This window comes from Hemibagrus wyckioides, linkage group LG26, assembly GCF_019097595.1.
Source record: "Hemibagrus wyckioides isolate EC202008001 linkage group LG26, SWU_Hwy_1.0, whole genome shotgun sequence".
In the NCBI taxonomy this organism is placed as follows: domain Eukaryota; kingdom Metazoa; phylum Chordata; class Actinopteri; order Siluriformes; family Bagridae; genus Hemibagrus; species Hemibagrus wyckioides.
Genome location: NC_080735.1, coordinates 7,902,024 through 7,916,173, shown reverse-complemented (window position 1 = coordinate 7,916,173; position 14,150 = coordinate 7,902,024). Strand labels below are relative to the sequence as shown.

The following is a 14,150-nucleotide window of genomic DNA, read 5'->3' as shown; positions in this document are numbered from 1 at the left end:
GAGAATCGATGAGATGACATCAAGTAATCTGGGGCAATTTTTGTAAACGTTTTCTGTTATTAAGTAAATCTTTTAGGACAGCACACTGGGACTCTCTTAAACACCCAGGACGTTCATATCTCTTAATTATCCACAATTAATTGGCTACACTTTCTTTTTACCAGTGTATTCTGTAATAAACATACATAGCAAGTATAGTTCATAATAATTATATTCATTCATACAATTTCAGTAATTTACCTTTAGTTTCAAAGTCAAAGTCAAAAGTTAAAGAAGCTTTATTGTCACTTCAACTATATATAGCAGATGCAGTACACAGTGAAGTGAAACAACATTCCTCCTAGACCAGAGGTGCTACACAGAACACAGACAAAGTACAGTGACGCAGACAAACATAGAGTTATAACAGAGATTAAAAAATTAAACTATAATTTAAAAATTAAAATTAAACTAAAAAATTAAACTATACTTAAGGTGCAGTCTTTACGAACTAGACATACAACAGAATTGCACCGGAAGACAAGACAAGACAAGACAGTGCAGACAAACAACATATAGGCAGACTTTGTGCAATGAACAAGACAATGTGCAAAGAACAGTGTATACAGTGATTGCAGATATTAAAGCGACAATTTAGTGTGTGTTTGTGTCTGACTATGTCCAGCACAGTTCAGTTCTTTTTTTTTTGCGTGTGTTATGTGTGTGTGTCCGTGTCCAGCACAGTTCAGTTCTCCTCTGAGATCAGATCTTGGTTGTACGTGTGTGTGTGCGTGTGTCCAGTACAGCTCAGTTCTCTGTTGAGATGCCTGATTGCCTGAGGGAAGAAACTGTTTAACAGTCTGGTTGTGCGGGTCCGAATGCTTCGGTACCTCTTACCAGATGGCAGAAGGGTGAAGAGTGTGTGTGAGGGGTGTGTGGGATCATCTACAATGCTGTTAGCTATGCGGATGCAGCATGTGGAGTAAATGTCTGTGATAGAGGGAAGAGAGACTCAGATGATCTTCTCAGCTGTCTTCACTATACACTGAAGGGTCTTGCGGTCTGAGACAGTGCAATTCACAGAGGAGCTGGATCTCATCTTGGAAAACTGGGTGTAACGCTCCCTGGGTGAAACTCCAGCCCATTAAACAAAAAGGATTGGATAAGATCACTCTTTATTTGCCCCACAGTGGGGAAATTTGCATAGTTGCAGCGGTAAAGGTATAGCAGATAAAGAAAAAGATAATATCAAGACAAGGTGAGTTTTATAAATTGTAACTGATAATATAGATTTAAAAATACAAACAGATAAATATATAAATATAAAATTAAAATATACAGAAGACAATAATAATAATAATAATAATAATAATAATAATAATAATAATAATAATAATAATAATAATAATAGTATGGACTAGTAAAAGTGACCTTTTGGTTATTTATGATCTGCCACGCCTACTCCGATCCAAGGTTGCTGGTTATTTGGTTGTACCTCGAGTAGTAAAGGCTACAGCAGGTGGCAGATTATTTTCTTACAAAATCCCCCAGTTATGGAACAGCCTTCCAATTAGTGTTCGGGATTCAGACACAGTCTCAATGTTTACGTCTAGGCTAAAGACACATTTGTTTAGTGAAGCTTTCAATGTATAGTTTTTCTTAGGTAAAGGAGCAGATCTGGAAGGTTCATGAGCATAGAGTGTTTGGTGTACTGGGATGTTTGGTTGTTGTCACCTTACCACCCTCATAAGTCGCTCAGGTTTGCTGACTGTGAAGTGGTTGGATGCTTTATATCCTGGGAAGCCTTCATGTCTGTCACCTTCTGGTTCTCCCTTTTAGTTATGCTGTCATGGCTAGTCTTGCTGGAGTCCCTGCCTGCACATTACACATAATCTACACTATATTGCCAAAAGTATTCGCTCACCCATCCAAATAATCAGAATCAGGTGTTCCAATCACTTCCATGGCCACAGGTGTATAAAATCAAGCACCTAGGCATGCAGACTGTTTTTACAAACATCTGTGAAAGAATGGGTCGCTCTCAGGAGCTCAGTGAATTCCAGCGTGGAACTGTGATAGGATGCCACCTGTGCAACAAATCCAGTCGTGAAATTTCCTCGCTCCTAAATATTCCACAGTCAACCGTCAGCTGTATTATAAGAACATGGAAGTGTTTGGGAACGACAGCAACTCAGCCATGAAGTGGTAGGCCACGTAAACTGACGGAGCGGGGTCAGCGGATGCTGAGGCACATAGTGTGAAGAGGTCACCAACTTTCTGCAGTCAATCGCTACAGACCTCCAAACTTCATGTGGCCTTCAGATTAGCTCAAGAACAGTGCGCAGAGAGCTTCATGGAATGGGTTTCCATGGCCGAGCAGCTGCATCCAAGCCATACATCACCAAGTGCAATGCAAAGTGTCGGATGCAGTGGTGTAAAGCACGCCGCCACTGGACTCTAGAGCAGTGGAGACGCGTTCTCTGGAGTGACGAATCGCGCTTCTCCATCTGGCAATCTGATGGACGAGTCTGGGTTTGGCGGTTGCCAGGAGAACGGTACTTGTCTGAGTGCATTGTGCCAAGTGTAAAGTTTGGTGGAGGGGGGATTATGGTGTGGGGTTGTTTTTCAGGAGCTGGGCTTGGCCCCTTAGTTCCAGTGAAAGGAACTCTGAATGCTTCAGCATACCAAGACATTTTGGACAATTCCATGCTCCCAACTTTGTGGGAACAGTTTGGAGCTGGCCCCTTCCTCTTCCAACATGACTGTGCACCAGTGCACAAAGCAAGGTCCATAAAGACATGGCTGACAGAGTCTGGTGTGGATGAACTTGACTGGCCTGCATAGAGTCCTGACCTCAACCCGATAGAACACCTTTGGGATGAATTAGAGCGGAGACTGAGAGCCAGGCCTTCTCGTCCAACATCAGTGTGTGACCTCACAAATGCACTTCTGGAAGAATGGTCAAAAATTCCCATAAACACACTCCTAAACCTTGTGGACAGCCTTCCCAGAAGAGTTGAAGCTGTTATAGCTGCAAAGGGTGGACCGACGTCATATTGAACCCTATGGATTAGGAATGGGATGTCACTTAAGTTCATATGCGAGTCAAGGCAGGTGAGCGAATACTTTTGGCAATATAGTGTACATTGTCTTTAAACATCACATGATCACAAGCATACTTAATATCTTTCTCTCTCTCTCTCTCTCTATCTTTCTCTGTCGAGCTATACATCCCACTCCCGAGTTCCCAGTGCTCTGAGTTTCTGGTGTGACCACTGGCTCCATCCCTGGTCAGAGTCTCTTCGCTTGGTGGTGCTCACTGACGCTGTGGATGGATCTGTGTGGACAGCTTGTGACCAGGAGACAGCTGTGGACAGAGCCACTTGGAGACTATCCCACCATCAAGGGTTGCTCATGAGGGATAAAATAGGGATAAAGTAGTAACTTTAATTTAAACTTCATATATAACTATTTTTTTTCTTCTCTGTTTCTCTACTTCTGTAAAGCTGCTTTGAGACAATGTCCATTGTTAACACCGTTAAACAAATAAATTGAATTGAACTGAACTGAATTGAATAGACAATCCTTCATGTTGGTATATAACTTATACAAGTGGAGAACTTTGGACGGTTCTGATGAAGAAAATCAGAGAAACCTATCATGAAATCTCAACAGCAGGAGTTACACAGAAAATATTACAAAAAAGAAATATTACTCGGACATTTTTCTTAAAAACATGCTTTATTTAACATCCTCTTTACTCCACTGTCAAACAAACAGGTTTCCATTTGACGATGGAGATTCACCATTTGTTTTTTTTTCTCCTTAAATAAACTTTATTTACAAATGCAATAATACTGATTTGACGAGCTGAACTCGACTACCTGGGACTCAAAACTCCAAACACTCTGCAAAGTGTACCAGGTGAGGATAACGCTGCCTTCCTCACACAAATAAAAGGGACATTAAACCGGACAAAAATGGCAATCTGTAACAAACACAGTGAGGCAAACCAGAACACTGTAGCACCTTGTCCAGAAGTCTGGAAGAAATATAAAATAATAAAGAAAATCAAAAGGAACAATCAAAAACATAGACTTTAGCGTGTGCACAAAAAAAAACGTAACAGGATGAACTGAAAATCCACTCGAACTCTAGGTTAGTGTTTTTAAATCTTTAAAAGAAATCAATGATCTTTCTACATGATCTACTCCATCACATTTTCTGCATTTGGATGTTACACACCTTGATATGTGCATATATTCTGAATAAAAGAATTACAACTGCTGTTTAATAAAAATCTGAACTGGAAGCCAACAATTTAAAATAAACCTAAACCCCAATACTGCATCTCAGATCTGAAAATCCGTCCATTACAAATGTTAAATTCATTTAAATACTTTCTGGCCACGTGATTAAACTGTATGTAACAATATTTCTGTATGTTTTCCACAACAACACGTCTGTATGTACCACAGTAAAAATCTCATCAGTCCCTTCAGGATTTCCTGATTTTGCGATCACAGAGTTTACAATTTGTCAAAATTACCTCCTATTTTTCCTCAGATTTGGGCCGAGATGAGTCATGTGACGTCATCACAACATACATTCAGTCAAAGCTCTCCTCCATTCATGTGTGTGGAACATGAGTGCAGCTCTCATAGAAAGTCATTACACGTGTCTTCACTTGTAGGAGTTTAAAAGAAGAATCCTATGATTGACATTTCAAGCAGTTTTCCACAAAAAAATCACAAGTTGCATCACAAATTTTGGGGAAGAAAAAAAATCAGGCACTTTTGGCCACAACAATTGAGAAAAACATTTTTTAAAAATCTGTGTGAAATCCTGGAGGGACTGAGCAGTGATATGGCGTGTCTGCTGGTGTTCTGAGCATCGCTGCATGTTTTCTCACTTCACAATCATGGACTTTTAACCATTGCAAGTTCATCTGGACATCAGACTTAAATTAGAACGTTCAAGTTGTAGAAACATGATTGTAACAATGCGCAATAAAACATCAGGACCTGTACATGATGCTGCTTCATGAAAAAGCATCCTGGGTTTATTTCCGGTTTAAAACGTCAATCAGCTGCAAACAACACAACGTCATCTTCATCATGGTGCACTCCAACGCTCTCAGGTTTCAGCCTTGGCACTTGAGATGCTGCTGCAATGCGACACTCTCCACGTGCAGACTGCTGGAAGTTGGAGGGTTAAAGGAAGTAGGTCTCCATGCATGTTTTGTGAAAGTGGGCCAAATTTCTGAATCTGTCTCCATCAGCTGCTGTTATGGGAATATTCTGAAGAAGGTAGGGTGATCATACTGGGGGGGGGGGGGGGGTGACGGCCAACACTTTCTCTGACTCCAAAAAAATCCATCATTTCCATCTTTGTTGTGATTTTCAGTTTCCAGTCAGGTTCAAAAGCTGCTGAATGGAAACTCTGACCTCATCGCCTCAAAGCTGAGGCAACTCACCTCACTGTCGCCCCCTGGTGGTGAAGCCCACGATGCACTCGGACTCGTCCTGACGCGGTGTGTTCAGCTCTGCATCGTCCTGCACTCATCTCATGTTTGGTAGCACAGACGCACATCTTAAAAGTCTCTTGTATTTTCTATGTTTTCTATTTAAATATTTTTTGATATAAAACTGTCTAAAAGAGAGAGAGAGAGAGAGAGAGAGAGAGGTCACTTCTCTAAGCAGAAGGTGATGATTAAAGATTTTTGCGCCTGCCTGATATAATGATTGGCCGAGCAAACTCCACAAAGTCGTCTATGAGGACGGGCCACGCCCCTGAAAGCAGGGGGGTGGGGGTGTAATTTTACATTAAAGTTTTGATCATCCAGCAGAATAATGAGCCGAGACCTACAGTCCCCTCCAAAAGTATTGGAACAGCAAGGCCAAGTCTATACACTGAAGATGTTTGGGTTTGAGATGAAAAGATGAACATGAGATCAGAATTTCAGCTTTCATTTACTGAGATTTACATGTAGATGTGTTAAACAACTTCAACATGGCTGAGAGGGGTGTACATCTTGTGGTTTGGTCTCGAAGGCTTCTTCAAACAGTGGTCTGTGGTACCTTCAGCCTGCTCTGTGGAGGTTGTTGGTGACGTCACTGACTGTTGTTCTTGGGTTTTACTTCTCACAGCTTTCACAATGTTTCTGTCATCAGCTGCTGCTGTTTCCATTGGCCAACGTGTTTGATGGCTGGTTGTTAGTACATCAGTGGTTTCTTGTTTTTTCAGGACATTCCTAATTGTTGTATTGGTTATACCCGGTACTTGTGCACTGACTGAAATATTTTCCCTCTTTTTTGCTCCAAAATGCTTACTTTCCTTGCAAAGACAGCTCTCTGGTCTTCATGTTGATTTATCTTTTTAACAACAAATGTAGTCTTCACAGGTGAAACCCAGAGCTCTAACCAAGAGTAGATATTCAGATCTGTTAACTATTTAAATAATCAATCTAACAGGACAAACAAGAGCTACAAGAAGCATCTGTCTATTGTGTATTCCAATATTTCTGATCACTTGCAAAAATCTTTGAGTTCAAACAAAAGGTGTCATGTTCTATGTTTTTTAACACGTCTAGATGTAAACATCAGGGAATGAAAGCTGTAGTTCTGATCTATCATCTCATATTCATCTTTTGAACTGAAACCCAAATGTCTTCTGTAATAAATAATCAAAATAGCTCATCTTGGGGCTCTGTACGCTCAATTCCACACAAAAATGTTTCAAGTAGAACAGCATCAAGCTTCTGACACTCCAGTTACCTGAAACTAAACTCCACTGAACAACTGGACAGTCCACAAGAGAGGACCTACGAGCACAGAGGATCTGGAGTGTATTGAGGAGTGATCTTGTGTGTCTTCCTTTATTTTCTTCAATCTCATCAACCGTACCATAACTACACTCTGTGCTGTTTGGGCACAAAATACTAAATGTTACACTGGATTTGAATTTGAATAAGTAGAAACCAAATCCTTGAGTCTGTCCTCTTTCCAGTTAGGATAAGCACAGGACTCTCTGAATGATGATACTGGTCCAGTGGACTACCATCATCCCACTGTGGTCAAGGATGAAGTTCTATTCTCAGCTTGCTGAGGACATCAGGGTATGTGCCAGAAGACTTGTAAGTAACAGTTCACTGATAAATAACAGAAACCATGTGAATAAACGAAATCTGACAATAATTTATTATAAATTATTTATAAAAAAATGTATTATTATAAAAATTTATATATAAAGTTCACACAAAAATAGCTTATTCAGCTGGTTTGGTTTATGGCAATAAGCTATCTAAATACATGTTACTAATAATATAACAGGAGTAGCTCTTAATTTTGTAAGTATCTCTCAGAGGAATAAAGGTTGGAGAGCCCTGGCCTGGTCAGTGACATGCTGCTTCAAAACACTCACAATCCATTTATTGTCCATTTAGCATTGCAAACAAAAAAGGAAGCATTCCGATACTTAAGTCCAACTTTCAACTAAGAAACAAATATTTTATTCAAGACAACACGTAACACTCTTCCAGACACAATCCATTCAAAATACTCAGATACGCCCTCTAGTGTCCGGAACAACAATTACACATTAATATAATAACTCCAACAGCTACTTTCATTAATCCTTTGTCTTCAGAGTTAATCACTGCTATATTTATATCGTTTTTTCAATGTTTTAGAGCCTGCTTAGCTATAATATCCACCTCCTCATTACCCTCTACTCCAACATGAGCTATGGAAGTATAATAGTGCCAACATTCCTGAAAGTAAAATATCATATTGAATCACATGAACTGAATAAAAACTTGTCACAAAAAAGAAGTTTGAATTTTTCTGCTTTGCAATTTGATCTGAATGAAGAAAATCCTTACAGCATTTACAAAAAAACACAAACGTCATTACTTTTCAACCTCAAAAATTCAGGTATTAAAATTCAGGTCGACAAAATGCGGGCCTTCAAATTCAGGTCGAAAAATTCAGCTCTTAATATCCGGGTTAATACAGGAAGAGCAATGGATTGACGATTTCTCGGTCCGTGTCGCAGTGCACTTTAAAGTGTACATCCTGCTCCCTGTGTAGTTCACTCCGAGGGGAATCACTTGCCGATTGGAACACGGCCCTGTAATGAACCTGCAGCGGAGAAGATTGCGCAGGGATTGCGGGCTGTGAAGACAATGGACCAGGGGGTAAGTTACATTAGATTTATTAATGAACAGGGCAGTATGAGTTTTTTTAATCTAATATTAGTCTAAAAAAAGAACGTAACTTTGCTTATTGAATACCATTGTGCCGAAGACACAAAAAAGAAAAAAAATTAACAGTACAGTAAAATAACTCATACTGCCCTGTTAATTAATAAAACTAATTTAACTTACCCCTTGGACCATTGCAGGGGCGTTTCTAGGATTTTAATAAGGATGTTTAATAATAAACATAAATGAACACAAATAGTATGCAAATTTATAAAATTTTATTCAATCTTTTTTCTGACTTCTCCCATCATTTTATCAGTTCATTAAATTCATTATATTTCTCTCTTACACATGCAATATTATCTCTTTTACAGCTTGTGTGTGAAGCCGTGCTGTGTAGATTCTTTATTATAATTATTATTATTTTTTATTTTACAATAATCTATATTATACTTGCACCTCTTATTTCATTCCTCAATTATACTGCCACTACTGTATGTATTATTCTTGTTTCTTTTTTTTTTTTACAGCCTCTCTTCTCTTCTCTTATTGTTCTCTCATCTCTCATTCTCTCATCTGTCTTGCTGCTTGTATCTTGTCTACTTCACGCTCTTGGTGACTTTCTATCCTATTTCTTTGAGGGTGGAATCATCAGAGAGTATCTCAGAGACTTGACTTGAGCAAAACGGTCAATTACCATACTAGTATTTATAATGCTGAGAATTCCTTTACCAATTGACAGAACAGCCGAATGATGGAGTCTGTTCTGGTCCATTGTTCCCCTAAGCCATGTCTGTATTTTAACTTAAATACTGCATTAGTCGTAGAAACTCATGATGTTCAGACTGTAATGTCTTAGTGCTTTAACAGTTTATATTTTATTTAGATCTATCTTTAGTCTTATTTAATTTAAGGCTTTTGTACGTCTTATGTATGGAATAATATTCAGAAGGGTCCTTATGTCAGGGGTTTTCAGAATCAGAGACAGTGGGCCTCCTTTTTGACACAACATACATTTGTTAGCCGACTTTTATCAACTGTGTTAACATTAAATATTAGAAGTTAGACTTTTATCTGAATAATAAGATTGTTGTGTTTTCTGACAGTTTTTATTTATTGCTGTTGTGCTCAAGGGCTGTAAAGTGTTTTAGTCCCATGGTGTGAAAGTGGCGCTGTGCAGACCGATAGGTGTGAAACATTACAGTACACTCTCGCGGTATTTTGGCCTGTGTGTGTGTGTGTGTGTGTGTGTGTGCGCGGAGAGAGTTGTCAATCAAAATCGTGTACTGTAAACAGCAACAGTGCTCAACTAAACCGATCAACATTTAATTAATTCCTCTACACTCCGGTGACAAAATTCGGGATAAAACATTCGGGGCTAGATTAAAATCATTCGGGTCTCGAGCCCTATTGATGATAATTAGCACTAGCCACGCCCCTGGTCCACTATCTTCACAGCCCGCAATCCCTACGACAGTGGTAAAGAAAAACTCCCTGAGATGATATGAGGAAGAATCCTTGAGAGGAAGCAGACTCATAAGGGAACCTCATCCTCATTTGGGTGACATTGAGGGACACCGATCAGCCATAACATTATGACCACTGACAGGTGCCGTGGATGCCATGTGGACGTTACTTTGACACGTACCACCTAGCTAAGCATTGTTACAGACCATGTACACTCTTTCGTGGAAACTTTCATGGAGCTGTTTTTGGTGGAGGAGCTACACAGTACTGGGCCTGTGTTTTTTTGTTGAAGCTGATCGCTGTATGCCTGATGAATATGTGTATAAATTATATGTCATGACATATTTATAACATCATGATCAAACTAAATAAATCATATATCATAATCATATATAATTTCCTGCTTGCTGTTGACCACATTCACAAAAGGTGCCTTCAAGTCTTGTTGAAAATATTATAATTATGAGGTGAAAACACATGGAATTATAACATGAACTCTTTAGAACAACAACAACAATAGTAATAATAATAATAATAATAATAATAATAATAATAATAATAGGCTTCCCCTACTGTAAATGTGTAACCTACAGCAGACAGTAAGATTTAAGGAGTAATTTTGCATGAGTAAAAACTTCAGCTCTTCATTTTCTTTCAGTAAGTCAAAAATAAAAATCTTGACATGACTTGATATTTCAAATTAAGGAGCTTTTATTGTTATTTCACCCAAATACAGCTGATGCAGTACACAGTGAAATGTCAGAGACGGTGCAGTTCCCAAACTGGGCAGTGACACAGCTACTGGGGATGGGAGATGAGCTTTCCCCAGCCTCTACAGAAAGTCTAGAAAAAGTCATGTTACTATTTACAAGCAATTCTACTGCAACAGCTTTGTGGGCTTGTTTCTCAATCCAGTTGCATTAAAGAGATCAAACATTACTGTAATATTAGCAAGTTTGTTTTTTTCCAATTCACATCACAAGACCTTGGAATGATAAGAATCTGATAATTCTGTGGGTGTAAGATTTTTGAGATACAGACTATTATAGGAGTAGGAAGCAGATGAAATATTTCAGCTTTAATCATTGTCATTTTCCTTCAGCAATCAGGATCTTGAAAGTCAACATAAAATTCCAGTTTTCTCAAGAATGTGGAGGTCTGAATGAGGACCAGCTTCATTCTTCAAGGCTCTACTTTTGTGTACAAATGTTTTCTTGGGTGTCTATAAATCAGAAACAGTCTGTTTTTTTCAATACTATTCCATATAAACAATTTCACTAACACAAAATTCATGTCATGTCACAGATTTTTATTTTCTACAATTAGAAATTATAAACAGACTTTTCTACAATCTGGATCTCTTAAATTTGTGAAGGCTATAAAAATTAGAATTTTGTTATTTGACATTTTTCACAGTTTCAGTCATTCTTTAAAAAGGATTATGATATATGTATATTAATGAGAAATTCATTGTGTTTGGGTTACCTTTTAAAGGAACACTGTATATTGATGAATAGAAATGATCAGAATGAGGCTTCAATAGATGCTAATAAAATATTTTATTGAATTAATTTATATACACACTACACTAAAAGATAAAACTATTTACAGATAAAGAAGTATTTACAGATGATTATATAGGATACTGTGTCTACGTTCTACATAGAGGGATAAGGGGGTAATTAGGGTGGTGGGATTGATGAAGGGAGAGAGAAAAATTCTACACAGGCTAAAAAAGATGTTCTTGAGTCCTGAAGACTTGTTAAAAAAAGACGAGAGAGATTTATATAGTCTTAGCTAAAATATAACTAAATTTATTTATACCTACTTGTGGAGAGCTTGAGCTATGCGGGGCAAATGTGGGGTTAGTAATGGAAATAAGTATGGAATGTGATGGATGGATGTTAAGGCAATTAACTTAAGTATAACTTACACTCACTGTCCACTTTAATAGGAACACCTATACACCTGCTCATTTATGCATTTATCCAATCAGCCAATCATGTGACAGCAGCACAATACATACAATCATGCAGATACAGGTCAAGAGCTTCAGCTAATGTTCAAACATCAGAATGGTTTAAGTTCTTTCGAAAATGCTGATCTCTTGAGATTTTCACCCTCAACACTCTCTAGAGTTTACACAGAATGGTTCGAAAGAACAAAACAGAAAAAAACCTCTGAGTGTAGAGTCTGTATTCTGAAACATCTTGCTGATCAGAGGAGAATCACCAGGCTGGTTTGAGCTAACTGGAAGACTACAGCACCTTGAATAAGCACTCTACCACTGTGGTCAGCAGAAAAGTGTCATCCACATCAAAACTAGGCTAAGACCACATCAGACTCCACTCCTGTCAGCCAAGAACAGGAATTTGAGGCTAATATGAGCACACATTCCTAGAAACTATAGTTAAAGTTTAAAAAGTGAGTCTCTGGGTAGGTCTGTCCCCATAATAGTCTCAAAACCTAATGTCTACTGCTGTTGTAGCCCATCCACCTGAAGGTTATAATGGTGTAATGGTAGTTCAAACCAATCTGGCTATTTTATTTGAGCTATCTTATTAACAAAGTATTTCCACCTACAGAACTGTCAATCACTCAGTGTGTTTTGTTTTTCACACCACTCTGTGTAAACTCAAAGCCACAGAAATCACTTTTCCTCATTCTGATGTTTGATGGAAGCATTAACAGAAACCCTTGACCTGTATCTGCATGAATTTATGTATGATGCTACTGCCACATGACTGACTGATTGGATAAATGCATAAATGGACAGGTTTACAGATGTTCCTGTTAGTGGATGGTGAGCGCATCATGAGTTAAAACATGGGGCATTGATGACCAGAATTAAAATCATTATTAAATTGTGCTCTGTGTGTGTGTGTGTGTGTGTTTGGGGTGAAGGATGGCAGGGAATGGGGAGGTGTAGGGTTAAGGGACTACATAGCTCAAAGCTTCTCCAAAGTGTTCATCATCATCTGGACATGCTGCCTGATGAGTCGGGTAACTGCAGTGACCAAGGCTTCTGGGTCGTCGTAGAGCTCCAGGGGCTGAGAAAACAGAACTACTAAAAGTTCTGTCAGCTGATCCTATTGACACACACACACACACACCAAACACAAATCCAACAGTGTCACTGACTTAGAGATACAAAGCTGTGAATTTGTGCATCGTGGCATCAGAAGATATTCCACACTTACAACAAGCACTGTAAAATACAGCTCTGCTGCAGGCTCCCACACATCCAGGTCCCACATGCTGAAGAGTGCCATCAGCTGCTGTGAGAAAGACAACAGGCTCCATTAGTGCCATATATTATCACTGGGAACATTCTAAATACAAGAAAAATATTCAACATTTCAGGCATAATTTAGAAATCTTCTGATAAGACACTTACTGTCTCAGGTGTAAAGCTGTTCCTGTAATAGCCGTTGAAAGTTGAAATGTTGGAGCTGCACAAACATGAAAAATGTAAAAAATGACATTACATATACATTGCTTTACATGTGGCAGTTCTATGATACCAAAATCTTTGATATTTAAACAAGTCATTTTCTACAGGCATATGCAAGCTTACACCGGCCCCGGAGAGCTCTGCTGCAATCGATTCCTGGTTAGACGATGTCCTCAGGAACCGGATCAGCGCCTCGTAGGCCAACTGTACATGACCTGTGTCCAGTGAAAGCAAAACAAAAACAAATCTCTATAACTCACTTTGTCTACGGTGTTCAACATGGCTACTTATTTTAAACCCTGCATGCATGTCCAGTTTTCCTTTAAAGATACGCAGATGATAGAACACATAGCCCAAATTTTCATTATGGACATTTTATTTGAATATATTTCCTAAGAATGTCCTTCATTCATAACAGACTGTGATCATAATAAAACAGAAAATTAACTATTGATAGGAGAATAAAATTCACCTGGTTGTTAGCTGCTGCCAGTTGCATCACAATCTTCTTTCCGGTCAGAAACAGGAAGTTCTGATTAAGCATGCAGCCGAACATAGTCTGAATACAAGACAGCACACAATATAAGTTAAAGCAGAGTGGACTTTACCTGTGCAATAACAGTAGCTACACAAAGGTTTTACTCACAGCAAACGCCTGGCGGAGAGCAGGCAGCTTCAAGCCGATATCCGTCACCTCTCTGTCTGAAAGTAGGCAGCTAAGGAACAATGGAAATGCTTAGTGTATGTTACACATAAATAACACCATTACACCATTAAACTGGGAAGAGGATTGTATCTAATAAAGGGCATCTCCGTCTCCTCTGGGCTAAATCTCTCCTCACACTCCTGCAAGGCAAATTAGCAATGAATCATTAAAACTATCCCATTCAGGAACATAGCAGCCTATGAAGATACACATCAGTTTGGAAACACAGAAATACCTCAGAGTCGCTCTATGAGGAGAGCAAACATCTTCCTTCACAGTGTCCACCTGTCCATCTGCAGTCACATGCAGGTATGTGCAGGTCACCTTTTTAAAGGTGTGCT

General features: G+C 38.9%; 1 long non-coding RNA gene across 1 annotated transcript; it reads right to left on the bottom strand.

The window, feature by feature from the left end:
* Positions 1–12,452: 12,452 nt before the first annotated feature.
* LOC131346609 (uncharacterized) lies at positions 12,453–13,321 on the bottom strand. The gene is made up of 4 exons (XR_009203646.1): positions 13,227–13,321; positions 13,047–13,101; positions 12,850–12,927; positions 12,453–12,738 (listed from the first exon to the last, which is right to left on the bottom strand). It is a non-coding gene; the product is annotated as an uncharacterized LOC131346609 (long non-coding RNA).
* Between the last annotated feature and the right edge of the window lie 829 nt (positions 13,322–14,150).